At 51.4% G+C, this 17,104-nt stretch overlaps 1 protein-coding gene across 2 annotated transcripts in view; it reads right to left on the minus strand.

Annotated features, from left to right (window-relative positions):
- Positions 1-4,597, minus strand: part of CPT1A (carnitine palmitoyltransferase 1A) — a 60,069-nt gene extending 55,472 nt beyond the window's left edge. Inside the window, exon 1 of one of the 2 annotated variants that reach the window (XM_069565624.1) lies at positions 4,425-4,597. The gene's annotated coding sequence lies outside the window, so the exon portion shown is untranslated. Of the gene's footprint in view, positions 1-1,158; positions 1,879-4,424 lie in introns of those variants that run through there. The other variant, XM_069565625.1, reaches the window with a different exon arrangement.
- Between the last annotated feature and the right edge of the window lie 12,507 nt (positions 4,598-17,104).

Here is a 17,104-nt window from a genome sequence, read left to right on the forward strand (position 1 = left end):
AAGGGCACAGATGAGCTGACACTTGGGGAAAAATCAGTGATACAGATATAATCTTACAAATGAAGTATTTCAGAAAAAACAAAGTCCAAGTTACCGTATAAAACAATTTTTTAAAAGGCAAGGTTATTTTGTGTTTGCTTTCAGTACAAACACGTATGTACTACTTGTTTAATTGTGTGGGAGGGAGTGACTCCTTAGAAAGTCACTGCCTGTCCTTAAGGAGCTTATTCCCCTCCCCACCAGGATGTTGGAACACAACCTAACATATCCTGCTGAATGCTGTGTGTGTGCTGGGGGTCAGGGCTTGGGACTCCAGAGGAAGCCAGTATGCTGGTGGGAGAGGGGGATCCTGACCCCTTGATGTGGGGAAGGACAGAGCTGGCAGGAGTCCCTGACCCCGGTAATAACAAGGTGAAGCAAGGCTTCCCAAGAGAGACCCAACTGTCCCAAAGGTCCCTCACCATCTTAGGAGGGTACAGTAATCCAGGGGAGGGACTTCCTTGGTGGTCCAGTGGCTAACACTTTGAGTGCTTCAAATGCAGGGGGGGCCCAGGTTCGATCCCTGATCAAGGAACTAGATCCCACATGACGAAACTAAGAGTTCACAGGCTGCAACGAAAGATCCTGCGTTATGCAATGGAAATTGAAGCTCCCACGTGCCACAGCTAAGATCAGGTGCAGCCAAATAAGTGTTAAAAGAAAAGAAGACCACACAACAATCCAGGGAAGAAAGGGACTCACACTCTCCCTTGCTTATACAACAAATACCTGAATGCCTGCTCTGGCTCATGGAAATGAGGAGGAAGGCAAGTTCAAGAGCCATTCAGGAAGCAGAAGCAGCAGGTGCAGCTTAGGGGCCAGTTGGGAAGAATCTAGGAGGATCCTGACCTCCTGGGACATGGGAGTGAACCACCACCTCCAGAGTAGGAGCAATTACTTTCCTTTCCTTTCTACCTAGAGCACTTGGTGTCCAACAATCAGCTGATAAGCCCTGAGAAGTTGAGCCTGGCTGCCCTGCTTCCCAACCCTCCATGGGGCCATTGCCCTACTGTACCACAACTACTTTCAATTATTAACTTCCCGAAACATTGTTGGACATAAAAGCAACTCACATGCAAAAAAAAAAAAAAGCTAAAGGGCATTCCACAGTCACCTTACCTAAGGAGTTCAAGTCGGCCTCAGTCCAGGGCCTGCTGGGAACGCAGTGTCCACCTAATATTTGCTTGGGGCAAAAGGTGAAATTCACAAAAGGCAGCAAAATAATCAGAAATCAACAAGCAGAAAATATTCCTTATTTGTGTTAACTAGCAGATTTTCTTTTAAATGCCCTGTAGAGTCTAGACTCTCTGCAGTTGTCAAAGAAACAATAGGAGCGGCTTCTCCGGAGGGGCATGAGAGGGGCAGCCCGTTCTGTGCTGAAATCCCATTGGTACCCACTTCGTTTTGCATCCGGGGCTTGTATTACCTATTATTTTTAAACAGAAAAGTCCTCGTAGGAAAAGCTCAAAAGAGGGGCTCGGGCAGAGGCCTCGTCGAAGCTGGGAGACAGAGAATCTCCGAAACACACTTGAAACAGACCAGTTGGAACAGTTTTATTCTTAAAAGCAGCAATTTTTTTCCGGAATTCAAAGTGCAGGCTCCCAGCGGCAGCTGCACTCGGTCGGGTCTGCCAACAACAAGCATGCAGAGTGACTAAACACTTTTTTCCAACAAAGGAAAAAATGCATCCGATCAAAGTGCAGAAGCAGCCCGGGGCCCGGAGCGGGAGCGCGTTTCCGCCTCCCACCTTCCCACCGCCTTCAGACTCCAGGCTGCGACTTTAATTGCTCGCTTGGAAGGCTTCCTCGCCGCCGCCGCCTGCAACTGCGGTCGGCGCGTCCCGCCCCTCCCGCGGGCGTCACGTGACGGCTGAGAAAAGTAGGGGAAAGGTTACGGCGAGCCCCGCCCCCGGCCTGGCGCGTCCCGGGCGCGCAGATCCTGTTCCACCAGCCCGGCCCAGAGAGACCTTCCGGAGCGAGCTGTCGCCAGCGCTGTCACCCCGGAGGCAGCAGGCGACAAAAAGCGCCTTTGGGTGGGAAGGCCTGGATGGTCAACCTTGGGGACAGCGAAGAGCCTGGTGTCCCCGAAGACAACCCACGTCAGAAGGGCGGCGCCGCTCCCCGCGAGCGCATTGCGCCTCCGGAAGGGGCTCACCGCGAAGCCCGAGAACAATTAACGGTGCTTCCCTGAACCCGCGCGCGGGGCCAGGGTTGCATAAGTCCGCGCCCTCGCCCCAGGACTCCCCAGACATCCAGGCTTGACCGCTCGGTGACCACGGGCCCGGGACTAAGGGCGGCAGCGACGCCAGGTGCATTCCCTTCACCTCTTGTTTTCAGTACAAACTCGAAAGGTTATTTGGGCCGGTGCCTGACGCCCAATTTCTGCCAGTCTGATACAGAGTATGTGCACGGCTCAAGGTGGCCCTTTTTCCGATTCTCACAGCTGTTCAGATGGAGTTCAGCATTCAAGATCAGATCTCGCCACCCGTCTTAGGAGGGAAACCAGTCATTTACATACGAAAAGGAGCCCTGGAGCCCGCAGAGGCAGAACCACCCCGAACTCGGCAAGAATACATCCTCCAGTTCCTATCACAACTAAACACTCCCCTGCCTCCACGATAAACAGTATCACCTTAAATAATTTGGAAAGGTTGGGGGGGGGGGGCTGATGCTTGCTGGCATTAAAAAAAAAAAAAAAGACCAGTGTACTCGACCATTTTTTATTCATTTGGCTTGGGGTTTTGGAAATGGTAACCCACTCCAGTATCCTGGTCTGGAGAATCCCATGGACAGAGGAGCCTGGTGGGCTACAGTCCATAGGGTCGCAAAGAGTCGGACACTACTGAGCAACTAGCCTTTGTTTCTTTCTTAGAAGGAAGTAAACATGCTTGAGTATCTGGAATGACCAGAAACCGGACGCCTGTGTGAGAAAATGGTATAACAACAACAACAAAAGGTGTAACAAAATACACGTTTCAGGAGGTTAAGCTGAATTTCATTTTATTAGGTAGCTTACAAAGTTATCAGTTTCCTACTAAAATCTGCCCTTCATTATTTTAATATCACATGGAGCGCAGAGGAACCGAGAGTAGTTCCCAGTTGGGAATATTAAGTTTGCTCTGTATTCAACCCGATGACTCGAGATTTTTAACTCTTGGAGTGAAGAATACGATCATCCTTCTCTTTGGCTTTAATGAAAGTCAATCGCCGATTTACAATATAAAGGCGCTGACCCACGGTCTTTCCAAACAAAACGAAAGGGACTGGCTGTCTGCTCGACTAGTTAGTTGGGGTTAGGGACCGACGGAGCCCGGGATGCTCCACCGCCCTGACCACGCCGTCCGGGCTCGCAGGCCAAGTTCGCCTGGGCCTGGTCACGTGAGGCCCCCAACCCTCCCACCCTCCGCAAGTCAGTTGCCTGCCCCGGCACGACCTTGGGCAGCCTCCGCGCCCACCTGCCCTAGACCGCGCGCCGCACGCGGGGATGGAGGACACTCGCGAGCGGGGACTCAGGCCCGGCGCCCCGTTTCGAATGCACCTAGGGCGCTCGGACTGCGCCTGAGTCCCAGCGCCAAGGGCGTGTCCCCACGGCTGCACTGCGGGGGCGGACGCCTGGAAGGGGGTCGGCGGCGTCCTTCTGAATCCCTAGCGTCCCTCTGGCTCCCGCTTGGGACCGGCCCGCGATCCGGCGACTGCACCCCAGACCCAATCCACCCCAGGAGGGGGAGGGATGGGGCGAGGTCGAGAAAGGATCCGCAGCGCCCTGCTCAAGCCCCCTGCCAGGTCTGGAGGGCTGAGCATCACTCCCGCCGCCCTACTGCGGATCCAGACCCAAACCACTTCGGCGAGGGCAGTGGGGTACAAGGAAGGGAGAGGGAGCCGGCGGTCCTGGTGGCCCCCGGCCGGGGGCATCGTGCCAAGTCCGGAGAGTCAAGCACCCCGCCAACTCCCGCACGGTACCTGCCCCCAGGCCGATCGACCCTCGGACTGACCCCCAGACCCAAACTACCCACTCCTTGAAAGTGAGGGTGAGATGGAAAGGGAGCCGGCCTTAAGGGCCCCCGGCCGGAGGAGTCCTGCTAAGTTCGAAGCGCTGAGCATCCCTAACCTGCAGCCGCATCGGACTGCTCTCCTGCACCGCGACCCTGGCGCAGACCCCCCAGACCCGGTCCGCTGCGGGGGATGTGGAGTCCCTCCTCGCTCCAGTTTCGAGCTCTCCACGAACCCCGCGTCCCTCGGTGGCCCCAGCCAAGAAGTGCCTCCCTTCGCCCCGCCTCGATCGGGACCCCTGCCGTCCCCGTCCGCCCCCGGCCCCGGGCCCCGCCGCAGCCAGTGCTCGGCGCCCGCCCGCCCTCCCCGCGGCGCGCGGACTCAGCCCGGCCTTACCGAGTCTCGGGACAGAGGTGCAGCGGCAGCGACAGCGGCGGCCGAGTGAGCGAGCGGCGAGCGGGAGCCGGGGGCGGGAGGACCGCGGGCGAGGCTGAATGCACCCGGCGCCGGCCGAGGCCGATTGGTTGATGCGCGCGGGGCCGCGGCCGCGCGGGCGGCGACTCTCGGCACCGGGTGGGCCGGGGGCGGGGCCTGGACGGGGCGGGGCATCCGCAGGGGCGGGGCGCCCTGGGCAGCTGGGCCCGCGAGGAAACTGAGGCTGGCGGGGAGAGTGTCACGCCACCTCCGCTTCGGCAAGCCTGGGGCTTAGGGGGGAGATTTCTCGCCCTGTGAACCTCAGTTTATTCATCTGAAAAATGGGCCAGCTCATTAGGGCTATGCCCATAAACGCACTCAGCACAGTGCCTAGCTCGTGCTCGACCTTTATAGGCATTGCCCCGTATAATCCTCAGGGCACTCCTATAAATAGCTGATCCTAGCCCGGGCTGGAGAAGGGATCACTAACCTGCCCACTAAGATCACACTAAGAAGATGGATCCGACTGTCTGATTCTAGAGCCCACACCTCAAATTGGACCCTATACCGGGAGTGAGAGCTGAGAGGATCTTTGGACCGCGTGACTCCTGGCACTGAAACCTTAATGCTAATTCCAGTGAGCTTTCTGAGCCTCTTCTTCATATAACTGGGATAAAAATTCCTCCCCTGAGAGGCTTTGGTAAGATTTAGGAAACTATTCAGATGCCGAAAGCATAGTAGGTACCAGGAAAGAACTGGCTGGAGGTGGAGACGAAGTGACCCGTCTACTTTGTATGGGTCCTGGGCTCCCACTGGCCGGGCTCAGGGTCTAAATCTAGGCCGAGGGCAGCGGCCACTGGGCGGCTACACCGTGGGGTCCGCGCTTCTCGCGGGCTCAGCCGCCCCTTCCCTGACTTTGCCGGAACTGCTCCGCAGGGCACAGCTCGTGATCCCGCACGCAGCAGGTGCTCCGTCAAAGAACCCGTTTAATGACCAAAGACCGGGCTTTCCTAAAGGCCAACCACTCCTTTGGGCGGTGAAAAACCCTTGCTGGCCTCTGTCTTTCGGTTTGCAGTATTTGGTCGGCACCGCATATGGATTTAGAAGAGAAAATGAAAGTCCTCTCTAGTTCCCGCCCCCATCGCCGCCGCGACTACTGCGCACTGTGGGCGCACACTCTCCAGGATGCTTTGAATGAAGCCGCAGGATACCTTTGTTTTCACTTGGCTTAGGTTGTGGACGGGTCACCGAGATAACCAAGGCTTTCACTGTATCTAACGCACCCCAAGGACACTTAGCGCTTCTCTAGTGGCTCAGACTGTAAAGAATCTGCCTGCAACGTTGGACACCGGGGTTCGATCCCTGGGTCGGGAAGATCTCTTGGAGAAAGGAATGGCAACCCATTCCAGTATCCTTTCAGGGAAAATCCCGTGGACCGAGGAACCTGGTGGGCTAGAGTCCATGGGGTTGCAAAGAGTCAGACACGACTGAGTGACTAACATGGACACTTGGGCTCCCCCTTGTCGCTTTCACAGGCATAAATGAACCTGCTTGGGCAGTCAGCGTGCGTCTTTGAAAGACTGTATCTCCCTGTAGATCACTAGACGTGAATCAACAAGGTCAAAGGACAGGCACGTGAGACATCTTGGTGACATCTTGGTGCCACTTGCAGAGCTGAGCTGCTCTCTTGGAAAGTGTCCACTCCCACGGGTGCCTGGGAGGGCAATCTCATCTCCAGGAGCTCACCACTGCTGACCCTCAGTCCTAAAGAGGGTGGAGCTGGGGTATCTCTCCTTAGTTTAATTTGCATTTCTTTGAAGTTAGCAGTTGAAAATTTCATTCCCCTGCCGGCTCCTGTCTGGCTGGTGAGCGATCCCAGACCGAGAAGGCTGGAAGATCTCATGGCCCAAGAGGGCAGGTGGGCTGGACCAGGGTGCAATCGGCGAGGTTGTGGGCCTTCCAGGCTTGTGCCTCGCAAGTTGGACTGCAGGTCCCGGGCCGAAGGTCACTTTCTCCCTCATTCCTTCCTCCCTCCCGCACCCCTCGGGGCATGGGGGGTGCGCGGGGTGGATGGGGGGCACCGGATCCGTTTCCAGGGCTCCACCGCCTTGATCGTGCAGCCCTCCCTGTGAGCCACCTTGGTGTTACCTGCTGCCAGGAGGGATAGGGGCAGGGACCTCGGTGGCCTCCCCGCTCACCTGTGCCCCAGAGGCTGGACTCTCTCTGGGAACCTTAAAGGGCCCACACCCACGAGCAGCTGTGGCCAGGGGGCGGAGGCCTTACTCCCTTCTCAGCTCTGCTCCCCAGACTGCAGCTCCCTGGGGACTGCAGCTCCCTGGGGAGCTCTGGCCTGACTGGACCCTGAGTTTCCTCAGGGCCAAAAATAGGCTAGAGTCTGCCTTAGAAAATAATCTTTCTCCTCTGTTTTCCCCAAATTCTTTCCCAGTTTGATTGGAACACACTGTAGCAGCCGCCTGTTGTGGCTATAAGGAACCCTTTTTTTTAAAAACGTATGTAATGTTTTCATTACTACTCAAGCATTGTCCCTCTGTGCTTCTGATTTCTTTAAAGCAAATCCAGAACTCTTTTCATCTTGTCCACGAGGTCTTGAGTACCAATCACTAAAAGATAAAGATTCTTTGATTATTTATTTTTAAATTTTTTTGGCGGTGGCGCATGGCTTGTGGTATCTTAGTTCGAGACCAGGGATGGACCCGAGCCCTTGGCAATGAGAGGGCAGAGTCCTAACCACTGGACCGTCAGGGAGATCCCTAAAAGATAAAGGCTTTTTAAATAACAACATAACGGCAGTGCCATTGTCCAACCTAAAATAGAGAAACAATTGTAATACAAAGCTTTTAAGGCCTTCCTGGCCTGCCAAGAATACAGTTGAGTCCCACTCACTCTTGCCAGCTACATTTCTTGCTGGCATCTCCCAGTAGGTTCTGATCCAAAAGTGTGTGAGATTTTTGGGAACTCAGTTTCCATTTCCCAATGGAAGAATTTTGTAATCTCTGGGTTCTGCACTTCTGAACTTGAACTTTGAACCCTGTAGGCAGTGAGTAAACAGTGACAGTTACACGTCAGGGTAGTGACAGTGTTTGCTTGGCCAGCATCACTGGGGTTTGGTAAAGACAAAGTGAAGTAATGCAGATGCAAGCAAAGAAGGAAGGCAGCTAGTCCATGTGTGGGTGAAAGAAGCTCAGAGTGAGAGCATTATCCTACTCCTGCTCGTGCAACAACAACAACAAAATGAGAGCCCACGTCCTGGAAAAGACAGATGCGTGCAAGAATGTTTATGGAAGAGTCACTTCAGGTGACAAAAGTCCAGAAACAACCCAGATCCCCAGCAGCAATAGCATGGGTAAATAAATCGTGGTTTCTCCATACAGTGTAATACTACTCAGAAAAAAGTAAACTACGGACACATGCAACATGGGTAGATCTTACAGATGTTATGTTGAGCAAAAGGAAGCCAAACAGACACAAAAAGTAAATATACCGCATGGTTTCAATAACAGAAGTGAGGCTTATTGGTGGCAGTGATGGTAATCACTAGAAATACACAAAGAAGCCCCCGGAGTGGGCGTGTGTGTGAAAGTGCATCGCTCTGTATGCTTAAGATTATACTCTTAACAATCTTTGCTCCCTGCATGTGAAGCCTCAATTTTAAGAAATCAAAACTTAAAAAGAGATCCTTGATGTCGAGATCTTGACAGGCCTGCCTGGACACTGGGACCTCAAAGACCAGAAAGGACTGTCCTGCGGCACACACTAGCAGATGCCTGAATATGCAAATGAGAGCACTGATGGAAGACTTCGGTGTCAAGATGCTAATTCTTCCGCTTTGGAGAAGGAGCTGGGGAGGTCAATAGCTTTTGAGTGGACAGTTTTTAAACTTGGGGGAGGCTGGTTCACTGACCCTTTGAAAAGCTGATGACAGCTGCAAACCTTTTTTTTTTTCCAGAAAAATGCACACACACCTAAAGAGTGGTAAAGAATATCAGTCTTGGAGCTTCCTAAGCCCTTGTACCAACTCCTGACCCACATAGATTAAGAAAAATGTATCCACAATTTTGAAACAAGGTAAAAGGATATCTGAAATGTCCTTTCACTGGCTCACTGTCTAACAGGCCGCCCAGGGATTAGCTCTTTCTCTAGGGATTTGTGTCTTGAGTAAACCCTAGATGCTACAAAGTTACATGTAACTGGTAGATTTTTGACCAACAAAAATGCAAGCGTTAAAACAGATCACAAATAAGGACCCACCTACAGCACACGGAACTCTACTCAGTACTCTGTAATGGCCTATATGGGGAAAGAATCTAAAAGAGTGGATATATGTATATGTATAACTGATTCACTTTGCTGCTCACCTGAAATAACACAACATTGTAAATCAGCTATATGCCAATAAAATTTTTTAAAAAAGAAAAAGAAATGCAAGGATTTCTATCGGTTGAAAAAAAGGACTTTCCCCAAAGTTGTGGTTTTGTGGCCCCATAGAATATTAACCAGTTTTTTAAATCTATTTAGGAAAATCAGATTTTTGTCTACCTTCCTGTGCAGGGAAACCCCCAGCTCTTCCCCATTGTATATTTCTTCTCGTTTGTTTTCTTTACTGCTCACAGGAAACATTTCACTTTCTTTTGGAAAGAATTTTCTGAGTTAAAACTTATTTATGTATTTATTTGCCACACTGCATGACACTTGGGATCTTAGTTCCTTGACCAGGGCTCGAATCCCTGCCCCCTGTAGCCGAAGCTCTGATTCCTAACCACTGGACCACCAAAATTCCCCAACACTTCATTTCTGAGTATCTGGACACTCAGTGTGTGGAGGTTTTCCCCGCACCAACAAGCGATTCACGGACACCAGCAGGGTGTCCAGGAACCAACTCCAAGTCTGACACCCTCTATCCATTGACGGCATCGGATTTCACAGGTTAAGGGCTCAGACCCACAAGACTGTCTCCCCTCTTCCCCTTCATGTCAGGTGCAAGCCCAGATTATCATCTGTGCTTCTGACCACCTGCCACAGATCAGAGGTTCCTAAGAGCCCCCCTGGAGTTCGATTGATCACAGAACTCAAGGAAACACATTCACAAGCTCAGTGAAGGGCATGATCAAGGACGCAGGCGAACAGCCGGATGAAGGGATACGCAGGGCTCACCCGTGACCCTGTGCACCGCCCCTTCCTGGGGTACCACCCTGTTGAGACCCTCTGCTCCATTTCACTGTTGCCCCATCTCCCCCCAGGAGACTGCTCCTTCTGTAACCTGTGAGTCACCCCTGCCCCTGTCCCCCCCGCCCCCCGGGACTTGTTCTGAGATGCTTTCCCTGGCTCCCTTCCATCTGCCCCTGCCCTGGCCTAGATGAGGTTCCCAGATTCTTGCCTTGGCCCTACCTCTGCTTGCCAGCCTTGCTCCCCTGCGAGATTCCAGCTTGCCACACTGGCACCTCCATTCTGACCCACCCAAATCCCCAACAGAGGGACTCGCTCAAGAGAAATGACTCAACCTCCTTGCTCTCTAGGCCTGAGTGACCCACCAGGAGAAGTCAAGCTTCAGGTGCCAGCAAAGCAGGGCCACAAGGAAAGGAAAAATGGGGGAGGGGTGTTATATTGTCTGTGTTAAAGAAAGCAGCAAATAGCCTTCGAGGGGAAAATGAGACCCTTGATGGATTTTCTTACACTTATGCTAGTAATATGATTAGGGTAACCTCTTCAGGTATAATTTAAAAGATATTAAAATATTTAATTTAAATATTAAATTACACGTGAAGAGGTTACCCTAATCCTTTTAGCAAGTAGGGCATTTTTTGCTTGTTTTTGGCCATACCATGCAGATCTTAGTTTTTCAACCAGGGATGGAGCTCACGCCTCCTGCAGGGGAAGTGCACTGGATCCTCAGGGGAGTCCCAAGTAGGACTTTCAAACGATCTGAATACAGCCCTGGACTTACCTGTATTCATTCACTCGTCCATTCATTCATTCACTTGGGAAATATGTACTGAGCAACTCAGCAGTGACAGAGCCTTTAGATCAAGGCTGGTCCTTAGGAGTCCACATTCTGGTGGGAAAGGCGGGCAAGAAACAAGTACTGTCTCCTGTGCAAAGAAAGGGAAAATGAGGAAACAAAGTAGAAAGTGGGAGAGAGGGTGTGTTGCCTCGGCCAAGGTGGGTAGGGACTGGTATTCAACGGATCACAAGCTCCAAAGAATGGGAACGCTATAACCAGAACCTAATATATCACAGAGCCTTAGAAATGCTAGCTGCATGATTAACCGATGAATCGGTGGGTGGATGGGTGGTGAATGGATGGGTGGGTGGGTGGGTGAGTGGTGCATGCATGGAGGACCCTGCAGGCTTTGGCTTCTGTCCCACCATTTGGCCCTTCCTTTCCAGGCCCTCATCCCATCTCAAAGTCCCCTGCAGGAACATCTATAAACTGTCCTGCTCCTGAAGTCACCTTCTGGATCTCAACACCTTCACTGCATCCTGTGACCTCAGGCAGATCTAGCTATTCACACATAATTTGCCCGGCACAACATGACGTGAGAATGCAGACTCTTATTCAAAAGTTATCAAAACTTTCAAGACAGTGGCAAGAGCACTAAACCAACCACAGGGCTCTTCTGCTGCTGACCCCACACACAGGCAGGACACTCACGAGACCCGCCTTGTCTCCAGGGCAGGCCCAGAAGGCCTCCCCAGACCTGCGCCCAGGGGACCACCCCAGCCTGTGCTGACAAGCCTTGATTCCTGTGCTCCTTCCGCTCAAGTCTTCACCCCACTTCCTGCCTCTGGACATCTATTCTTGCTGTCTCTGCTTCCCAGGGTGCTGTCCCACGCCACGGGCTAGGTGCCAGGGAGGGAGAGGGGAAAACCACACCCAGTCCCGACTCCCCAGAGAAGATGGGTTTTGGAGCAGCTGCGGTCCTGCCCAGCAGTGAGACACAGATCGGGGAGACTTTCCTTTGTTGCAAATGAGAGCAAGGAGCACCATGCTGGGTCAGTCCTTTAGAGGGAGGAGGGCTTCGAGGTCATCATAGCCCTCCTCCGTCTAAGAAATCCTGCTAAGACAATCGAGTTCCCTGGTGGATCAGACAGTAAAGAATCTGCCTGCTCCCTGGGACAGGAGCATCCCCTGGAGAAGGGAATGATAGCCCGCTCCAGTGTCCTTGCCTGGAGAATCCAGTGGACAGAGGAGCCTGGCAGGCTACAGTCCATGGGGTGGCAAAGAGTCCAACAAGGCTGTGTCTGAGTGACTAACACACACTGGATGGATGCCCTCAGCTCTTTCACAGGTGAGCTTGATGGATGCCCTCAGCTCTTTCACAGATGAGCTTGATGGATACCCACCAGCTTCCAACGCGCCTGTGTGTGTGTCTGGGGCTGGGGGTGGGGGTGGGGGTTGGGGTGCAGCCTCCTCTCTGACCTCGATCCTGAAATACTAGCCACTGGCCAGCTCCATTTTCACTTGAAAAATTCCCACTTAACCTTCAAAGTCCAACTCAGACACTATAGCAGAGAAGCCAGCCTCAGATGACCCCAGACAGACTGATAACTACCCCCTCCCGCCCGGCCGGCTCCAGACACCGGCCTTTTCTGAGATCTGAGGCGTCTTCCAGCCTCACTGCTGGTCAGGAATCGCGGTCCGGTCCCATTTCGGAAGGCCCTGGGCTTGGACTCATCCAACTCGCCAAACCTTTTGTAGACAGGAAAAGAGACTGGCTGGGCGCTAACTGGCCGCCTGATACACGAATCCTTTCCCGGAGATCTCTTGCCTTTGGCGCGAGAAGGAAGACCCGGGGGATTTCGGGGGTGGGTGGGGTGCGGAGGAGGAAGTGACAGCCCCAGCAAAGCGGGGCCGCGGGGCTGGGGAGAGAGATCTCGCGGCGGGAGCGGCCGACCGGCGGTTTCTGGCGGCTGCAGGACGCAGTTTCAGTTGGAAAAAAAAAAAAAGCTCAATTGTCCTGCTCCCTCGAATCGGTGTGTTTCTCGCAGGAAGCTCGGAAGCCGGTCCCGAAGCTTCAGTCCCCTCTCCTGCCCGCCCAGAGTACCCGCCTGGGTACCAGCCGTAGGCCCGGGGAAGGTCAAGGCCCGGCGGGTCCAGCCGGCAGGGGAGGCGCTGGTGGCGCGTGGGGAGGAGCCCGGCTTCCTGCACTCTGCCTCCCCGCCTCCTCTCGGCGCGCACCGACGGCTGCTTCTGCGTCTCGGGGGCGCCCCGTTACGCAGGAGGAGGAGCTGGAGGTTAGGTCCGGGAGGGGCCTCTGCTGCGCGCTTCCGCTGGGGTCAGCCGAGGTCAGCCGGCGGGCGGGACCGGGTTCTCCCGGCGCTCGCGGCGGGCACTCCGGGTCAGAGCAGACTTCGGGAGGCGCCGGTGGGGTGCGGGGCCGCGCGAGGGTGCGAAATCCACCCCCACTCCGGCCGATTTCAGGCTGCAGAGGGGAGGCTGGAGGAGGGCGGCGCGCGTGCCCTCCAGGCTGGAGACCCCACCGGCGGCGATCGGAGCACGCCCGCCCTGCGCCCCCTCCGAGCGCGGGGCTTCCTCGTCGCCGCGCGCTTCCTGCTGGGGTTCCCTCGTCTATGCAAGCCCGGGCGGATCCGCCTAGCCGTGGCCGGTGGCCGCAGGGGCTGAAAGGGGAGGTGGCTTCCAGGGCTGGGACCCCTTTCTTAAGCTTTTAAATGACGCAGTTGAGGTGCATTCAACAGGAAACACTTTAACAGTAATCCAAAAGCTTTAAAATGCCTGGAATCTCAAGCCCTGATAACACGCGGGTGCATTTCCCTTCCGACTTTGGTCAGCGCTATCTTTAGGTATTTCACTCTCATTTCCGGCGTGTTTACAAAACAGAAGTCGTAAGGTACCTAGTTCATTTCAGCTCAGTCGCTCAGTCGTGTCCGACTTTTTGCGACCCCATGAATCGCAGCACGCCAGGCCTCCCTGTCCATCACCAACTCCCAGAATTTACCCAAACTCATGTCCATCGAGTCAGTGATGCCATCCAGCCATCTCATCCTCTGTCATCCCCTTCTCCTCCTGCCTCCAATCCCTCCCAGCATCAGGGTCTTTTCCAATGAATCAACTCTTCACATGAGGACGCCAAAGTATTGGAGTTTCAGCTTCAGCATCAGTCCTTCCAATGAACACCCAGGACTGATCTCCTTTAGGATGGACTGGTTGGATCTCCTTGCAGTCCAAGGGACTCTCAAGTGTCTTCTCCAACACCACAGTTCAAAAGCATCAATTCTTCAGCTCTCAGCTTTCTTCACAGTCCAACTCTCACATCCATACATGGCCACTGGAAAAACCATAGCCTTGACTAGACCAACCTTTGTTGGCAAAGTAATGTCTCTGTTTTCTAATATGCTATCTAGGTTGGTCATAACTTTCCTTCCAAGGAGTAAGCATCTTTTAATTTCATGGCTGCAATCACCATCTGCAGTGATTTTGGAGCCCCCCAAAATAAAATCTGACACTGTTTCCCCATCTATTTCCCATGAAGTGATGGGACCAGATGCCATGATCTTCGTTTTCTGACTGTTGAGTTTTAACCCAACTTTTTCACTCTCCTCTTTCACTTTCATCAAGAGGCTTTTGAGTTCCTCTTCACTTTCTGCCATAAGGGTGGTGTCATCTGCGTATCTGAGGCTATTGGTATTTCTCCTGGCAATCTCGATTCCAGCTTGTGCTTCTTCCAGCCCAGCGTTTCTCTTGATGTACTCTGCATATAAGTTAAATAAGCAGGGTGACAATATACAGCCTTGATGTACTCCTTTTCCTATTTGGAACCAGTCTGTTGTTCCATGTCCAGTTCTACCTGTTGCTCCTGACCTGCATATAGGTTTCTCAAGAGGCAGGTCAGATGGTCTGGTATTCCCATCTCTTGAAGAATTTTCCACAGTTTGTTGTGATCCACACAGTCAAAGGCTTTGGCATAGTCAATAAAGCAGAAATAGATGTTTTTCTGGAACTGTCTTGCTTTTTTGATGATCGAGCAGATGTTGGCAGTTTGCTCTCTGGTTCCTCTACCTCTTCTAAAACCAGCTTGAACATCTGGAAGTTCACGGTTCACGTATTGCTGAAGCCTGGCTTCACATTGTGCATCACACTAAATGTATATGCTTTTATTTAGAGGTCTCTTTTGCATAAGTCAGATTGGGTGGTATGGAATACCCCCACCTCCCACTTAACAGTATGTTTTTGGAAGTCACTTGGTTCAGACACAGCTCTTTCTTAACTGTAGTGTTATTACACTCCGCGGTTTGAAGGCACCTTCCTTTATTTGGAGCATTCTCGGTTGTTGGCCGTTGTGTTTGTCTCTTTAACCATTCACCCCAAATGTGTTTCCTGGGCTCATGCTGTGTGCCAGACCCCTCCTAGGTTCAGAAAGTATAAGGATGGACAAAATCGACACCACCCTCCTGGACCTGACCTTCTACAAGGGCACTGCAGGTGTGTGAGGAGGGGGTGTTTATGTTTTTTAAATAGGGACTATGTTCCAGTCATTCATTTGGCTCAAATATCAAATCAATACAAGAAGTGTCTAGAAAAACATTGAACACACTCATTGGTTTCTTATGTTTCCTTTCAGAATTTCCTCATGAAAATACAAGCAGAAATGAGTTGTGTGTATATTTCCCTCCTTACTGGTGTAGAAGGAAGCTTGCTGTAGCCCCCTGCTCTGTGTTTGCCTATAACAGATTTAAAAAATGTACTTATATGTCTTGGCACTATTTTCCTGTCCTTGCAGGACAGAGCTTCCTGTTCAACTTTATTTGTGTGTGATTTCAGGGTACACAGTGTTCTATCATAGGGTTTATTTTACCACAGTCTGTTTGTGCCCTGTGACATTTGGGTGTTTCCTGTCTTTCCATATAATGCTGTAGCAGTGAATAACTGTACAAAGGTCAGTTCTTCCACCTGGAAGTCAGTCCATGGAGTGAATTTCAGAACTGCGATTGCTGGGTCAAGGCCTCGCGTGTGCACAGTAAACAGTGCTGATGCATATTACTGTCTGCCTGCTGTGTTAGGCAGGGCTCTCCAGAGAAGCAGATGGGTATAGGAGATTATGTATATATAATACACATGTAATTTTATATATAGTGCAATATAAAATAATAATTATAAGGAACTGGCTCACCCCTATGGAAAAACAGTATAGAGGTTCCTCAAAAAATTAAAAACAGAGTTGGCATATGATCCAGCAATTTCACTCCTGAGCGTATACCCAGACAAAACTATAATTTGAAAAGATGCACGCACCCCTGTGTTCCTAGCAGCACTATTTACAGTAGGCAAGACATGGAGACCACTGAATGTCCATCGGCAGATGAAAGGATAGAAATATGAGAGATATATACAAGGGAAAACTACTCAGCCATCAAAAGAATGAAATAATGCCATTTGCAGCAACATGGGAGGACCTAGAGACTGTCACTTAGTAAGTCAGAAAGAAAAAGAAAAATGCCAGATGAGCTCACTTATATGTGGAACCTAAAATATGAGACAAATGTGTATACCTAGAAAACAGACTCACACATAGAAAACAGACTTGTGGTTGCCAAGGGGGTGGGAGGTCGGGGAGGGAAGGAATGGGAGTTTGGGATTAGCAGAGGCAAGCTATTATATATAGGGTGAGTAAACAAGGTTATACTAAATAGCATAGGGAACTACATTCAAAATTCCATGACAAACCACAATGAAAAAGAATATGACAAAGAGCCTGAGCTATGTTGCTATTCAGAAGAAATGAACACAACACTGTAATCAACTGTACGTCCATAAAATTAAAAAGAATCGACTCACCTAATTATGATTTGCAGTCTTCAAGTTGGTGAGCTGGTGGCGTAGTTCCAATCTGCAGGCCAGCAGCCTCAGGACCCAGGAAGAGCCAATGTTTCAGTTTGAGTCCGAAGGCAGGATGAAAAACCTTCCAAGGCAGAGCTGCCTCTCACTCAGGGGGAGACCAGCCTTTTCTATTCAAATCTTCAACTTATTAGATGAGGCCCAGCAAAATTTAGGGTGAGCAGTCTGCTTTCCTTAGTCTACTGATTCAAAGGTCAGTGTTATCAAGAAGCACCTTCACAGACAGACCTAGAATAACGTTTGACCAAGTTCCAGGGCCTCCTGTGGCCCAGTCAAGTTGAGATGTAAAATTAATCCTCATACCTTCACCAGTGTGTCTTTTTTTTTTTTCTTTTTTCCTGGCAGCCTGTTGCACTTTAAATGTGCAATACTCAAGGTAAAAGAAAACTGCATCTAACATTATTATAAATAAAAGAGATCAATCGTCAGGGGCTCCAGAGTGAACAGCATCTTCAGAACCTCCATGCTTATGTCTTTGCTTTCTGGGTGTAATTTAATAAGATCATCAACTCGAAGAATGGTAATTGCAGCTTCAGTTGCCAATTGCAGACTCTTAACTTGAACCATGGTTGATTCAAACACCCCTGCTTGTGTGTTGTCGCGGGCTTTACCATTGACCAAGTCAAGACCGACCCATCTTAGATTTTTGTATGCTGGGTTTCCTTGAGCCTCTTAATTTTGCAACCAGGTATGTGGACTCTTGGGCAGCATTAACTGCCAGAGTAGTAAGAATAACAAGAGCTCTTGCAAACTCTGCAATAGCAAGCACCAGTGTGTCTTAAAAAATTTT

This window comes from Ovis canadensis, chromosome 21, assembly GCF_042477335.2.
Source record: "Ovis canadensis isolate MfBH-ARS-UI-01 breed Bighorn chromosome 21, ARS-UI_OviCan_v2, whole genome shotgun sequence".
Taxonomy (NCBI): Eukaryota; Metazoa; Chordata; class Mammalia; order Artiodactyla; family Bovidae; genus Ovis; species Ovis canadensis.